This window comes from Taudactylus pleione, unplaced genomic scaffold, assembly GCF_031769625.1.
Source record: "Taudactylus pleione unplaced genomic scaffold, aTauple2 ptg000172l, whole genome shotgun sequence".
Taxonomy (NCBI): domain Eukaryota; kingdom Metazoa; phylum Chordata; class Amphibia; order Anura; family Myobatrachidae; genus Taudactylus; species Taudactylus pleione.
Window position 1 is genome coordinate 10,696,585 of NW_028284574.1, and position 5,277 is coordinate 10,701,861.

A 5,277-nucleotide genomic window follows, 5' to 3' on the forward strand; every position below is an offset into this window, starting at 1 on the left:
AGCACTGCATGTGTGCAGCGATCGCATTGAGATTTCGAAACCACTGAGGACTCCATTCCAAAGTGAGTGACAGGCTGACCGCATTTTGGAGTGGTGATGTGGGGGTGGTCGGAAAAACGCAGTCGTGTCTGTCCGTACGCCAATTCATAGGCATGCATAAATCAGCCACTGCGATTGCATATACAGCATGAGAGCTCTCTACATGCTTTGAGACTTGCAGTGTTTGCGGCTGGTCAGAGTTGTTGTAAATGCTGCGTTACAGGCCGATGTGCGACAATGGTACCGATTTTTACGCAGAAGAGCGACATTGGATGGATATGAGAAAGCAGCAGAGGGAGTCTTTATGCCGGCTGAACTTTGGCAGGCATTAGCATATTTTTGTAGCTGCATTCCGTGAGAAACAGCAGCTGTGATCGCAGTAGCGTACTCTGCTGAATCAGGCCCTATGTATGTATTTGTATCTCTTGCATTGCAACATGGTTTGTCCAGGTACACAGTTACTTGCTCTATCTTACTCTATTTCCAAATCTGAATCTTGTCTGCTAAAGGATCTTATCATAGTGGCTCCCACTGTGATGTTGGATGAGGTTTGCATTCTCACTGACATTTTTTGGGACTGTTAGGGTAGGAGAGTTAGTTGGAGTTAATAAACCTTCAGTTTCTACTGGTTTGCTTTGTTCAAATGTGGTACTTCAAAAGCATTTTGTTTTATGTCATATTGATAAATCAAAAACAGATCAGTTGGCTAAGGATCGTTGGGTCTTGGTCCCTGCATATTCTGATGGCGTTATATACCCAGTAGTTTTAGCTCAACAATTCGGTAAATTGAGGCTGAGTGGAGGGTTCAGTGGCTTGCACATCCTGTGTACAAGTTTTAATTTTGTAGGGTTTTTCAGAAATGTTTAATTAGGTTGGGCTTGTCAGTTGCAGATTATGGGGTGGCTTCTTTCCTTGTAGCAGTGGCATTCCTCCAGTGACTGCATTAAAAGATTAGATACTATAATTGGTAATCTTCTGCTTATAAGCTGTATAATAGGAGGGATACGTTCGAAGGTTAAGCATGTTTCCTGCGGGTCTTTGGAAAAGTCAAGCTCTTGCTTTAAGGGGAATTAAATCCTTTCCAAATTTTGCTCTCCCAAAGGTTTTGTCATTTTCACCTTCACCTGGGTCACCCAAAAGCTTCCCCATGCCTTGGCTAGATTTGGTCTGTCTGTTGAATTTACTGACTATGGAAACTTTTGTCCCAGGTGTTCCCAGGAAGTTCTGTTGTGTATGATTTGTGGAACATTCATATAGCTCTAGTTTAGTGGAGAGGACTCCCCAGCTACTAGGTACTAGGATATTAGATGGTTAGGGACAAGAGGTATGCCTTGGAGTGACCTACTGGACCATCTCTGGGAGGAATGGGTCGGGATGACTTGAATACATGTAAGGGGTACAGTTGATCAATGCTATTAAGGCTGATCTATAAACACTCTTTCTCTTTGGCACAGTATAGGCTTGGTGTGGTTGGGGATTATCACACAGTGGGCCTGATTCAGACCCGCTCGCTAAGAAGCGTTCACATACAGGCTGCTGATGTTTGCATTGTGCGCATGCGTTCGAACCAGTGCAAGCGATTGGGAAGCGTACGCTCGCCACCCATAGACAGCCCGGCAGAATGAGTGACAGGAGAAACCATTTGTGGGTGGTGACAGGAGTTGGTTGATGGAAACGGAGGAGTGGTGGTGCGAACGCAGGCATGCCTGAGCGTCTTAATGCCATTTCAGAGGCGTGCATAATTAAGAGGCAGCGTTATTGTACATGTCACTTGGTTGAATTTTACACTGAAGTGCTCACAGTGCTTGCGGTAGGGCTTGGTCAACCATAAGCGCTGCGTATGTATCTGATGGTACCGATGGTTGCATACACTTCCTGGAGATGATGCAAGTGGGCGTCTTTAGACTGGCTGGTGGGCCTCTACATACACAGAGGGATCGCACACCAAGACATAGTGGGCGTGCTAATGCCTTGCTGTGCGATTGTCTGCCTTGCCGAATTTGCATATGCATCTAGCAAGTGAACGCATCTAGCGAGCGGGTCTAGTGATAAAGCATAAATATTCCTTGCTTAGTTATACAAGTGAAACAAATAAACTTTAAGTATTAATTGACCTTGTATATACAGGTTGAGTCTCCCATATCCAAAATGCTTGGGACCAGGGGTATTTTGGATATCGTAATATTCCTGTATTTTGGAATAATTGCATAACATAATGAAATATCCTGGGAATGGGACCCAAATCTATATACAGAATGCATTTATGCTTTATATACACAGCGCCTGAAGTTAATTTTATACAATATTTTTAATAATTTTGTGGCTCTAACAAAGTTTGTGTACAATGAACCATCAAAAAGCTAAGGTTTCCTATCTGAGACATGCTAAAAATATTCCATATTTTGGAATATGTGGTTATGGGAGAATCAACCTGTATATATAAGATTTATAAATTTACCAGTAGTATTTATTTTCTAATAAAATTGTCAGTGCAATATAATAGTTTCTTTCTAGTCCTTTTATTAGTTTAATACTTGATAACATATCTAAAATACTGTGCTTTAAAAGATTGTTGTTAAATCTAAAATGTTTTACTGAGATATGTTTGCGTGATTAATAATAATAATTATAATTACAGTAATGTAATTATGGTTAGGAATGTGTTAATAAAATAATAGGTATTGGATAAATATAGAAATAAAGGAATTAAGAGTTTTTAGAAAGCTGTGATTTAAAATGGCTGCTACAGACATAGGCCCTGATTCAGAGCCGAACGCTCTGACCAGAGCGCTCGCTCTGAATCATAGCCCACCTCCATAAATATGGAGCGTCCTCCTGGACGCTCGTATAGCTGTGGGTCACCACCCACAGCCTATACGAGCGTGCTGGATGATGGTCGCGATGGTCTTGACCATCGTGACCATCGCCAGTGCGAACAGAAGCCTGCGGTTGAGTTTCTCAACCGCAAGGCCAGGAGTGATTTTGGCTCTATCAGAGCCAAAATCACTCCCACTGACATCACTAGTGATGTCAGTGGGGCCGGCTTCTGACGGTAGGCGTTCCCTTGGGAACGCCTCCGTCTGGCTGGCACGCCCCCGGCACGCCCACCAAAGGGGGCGTGCTGTCAATCAACATCGACAGCACGCCCCCTTTGATCAGACACAACGAGCGAAGGAAAGTCCTTCGCTCGTCGCGTCTCGCGCATGCGCACGAAGGAGCTCCCTCCGTCGTGCGCATGCGCAGTGCACACCATCGACCCACTTGCGAGCGGACAGCCGCTTGCGAGTGGGTCTGAATGAGGCCCATAGACTGTGACAGCAAAATAATGAGAAATACAGTAAGAATACAGCACTTTTCATGAGAACAAGAAAAAATTATATATATTCTTTATAGAAACATTCACTAACCTTGGATTAGAATAAATATTATAATGGAGATAAGCCTGTTCTAAAGCAATAACATTTCTGTTTATAAATTCAATGCAAAATAACGATGAAGAAAGTACTATTTGTAATAACTAACAAATAAAAAAAAAATAGTGAATCCTAAAATGGCTCCCATGCACTCGATAGTTTGTTCTGATATGTCTTTCCTCTGATGTGGAAGAACTGAGTCTATAAAGACATCATGATTGCAGCGGTGGATGCAACGCTATAGCGCAAATCATGTGGTCAAGTCACCTTGCAGAGATGTGGGTAGTGCAAATCACTGCACCAGCTGATATCACTTGGAGGCGCAGCTTAATCCAGACAGTACTGGGAGGTGGGGCACTTTTTTTATTACATTTTTGTTTACGAAAATAGTTAAATGAATTTGTTAAAAGATGTACTTCACTTAAATAATAAAAAGTCAACATTTTTGATGACTTTTTTAAAATGATTGTTAAACTTTAATACGAGCAAAGTTTAACACGAGCACTGGATATCACAAAAATGGCCTAGAAAAGATGGAATACACCACAGACTGTATGTTGCACACTGTGCACTGCATAATTTCCCTATCTGATCTCTTTCCTCATTAACTATTGCTCTATTATGTTTCAATCAGCAGGAAATAATCATGAGTTAAATACTGCAAATAGTAATATTTATAGACATTTTTGTAGCACTTCTGAAATGTAGCTTAGAATAAAATGAAGCTCTACACTGGGCAATCATGCTCATTCCAATACTATCAGTTCAGTGATTTTCAGAGTTTTGAATAAAATCAGCAAATAATATACATTATGTGTATGTTGTCATTGGTTCTTATGTGTCTGTAATTCTCCCTAGGCATCAGTAGCTTCTTGCATTCCTTCATTGATATATTGCAGTGTACACACTGTGTTGGAAATGTAACCGAACACGTCAGCTTCTCTACTGATGTGTTTAACATTGCATTTGAAAACATCTGTTAACAGCTGGCTTGTTGGTCTAGGGGTATGATTCTCGCTTAGGGTGCGAGAGGTCCCGGGTTCAAATCCCGGACAAGCCCTCTTTTATTGCTTTATTAAAATGTGGAGCTAAAGTGTACAGTTGCAGTTCTGCAATTTGTTTTGCAGAATTGTACCTGACTGCTCCAACTCAGTGCTTTCCAAGATGTGAGCTTAGCGCCTGATGCCTGATTCAGAGCTGTACGCAAACCCAATGGTGGGTGGACTGCACATGTGTAGAACGAGTTCTGCGAGATCACACGCAGTGCCCACAAGTCACAGCATGATTGACATGCGGTGGGCATTTGGGAGTGGGAACAGGCCGGCGCAACCGGTGTTTCTATAAAGCAGGTGTCAGCCCAGTTTTCTGGGAGTGCCGAGGAAAGGGTCTGTGTCTTTCTGCATGTTAATGGACTCACAAGCGAGCAGGAGGAAGCCATTCTTAGCAAATGTAAGCTTACACAGATGGCCAATGCTGCAAACATTGCGACCGATGGTAGTGATGTTGATCCGACCCTGCGTGTTTTTCCTTCAGACACTCCTGCAGACTAGGGGTGAGTGGGTTCTGATTTCTGAAATCCTAACCCCCCCTCGATCCGAGGCAGATCCGAGTCAGGCTCGACTTTTCCCGCCTGACTCGGATCTGAAATCGAGGCAAAACGTCATCATCCCGCCTTCCGAGTCTCGCGGGTTTTGGAACCTATATAAGGTACCCGCGTCGGCGCCATTTTCTCACTCGGCTGTGGACAGTGAAGAGGGAGGGTGGGAGTTAGGGCTGGCTGGGCTGTGTAGTGTAGTGTAGTGTAGTGCAGAGTAGTGTTGTGCTG

The 5,277-nt window shown here is 43.1% G+C and overlaps 1 non-coding gene across 1 annotated transcript; it reads left to right on the top strand.

Annotated features, from left to right (window-relative positions):
• Positions 1–4,440: 4,440 nt before the first annotated feature.
• On the top strand, positions 4,441–4,512 carry TRNAP-AGG (transfer RNA proline (anticodon AGG)). The gene has a single exon. It is a non-coding gene; the product is annotated as a tRNA-Pro (tRNA).
• Positions 4,513–5,277: the final 765 nt, after the last annotated feature.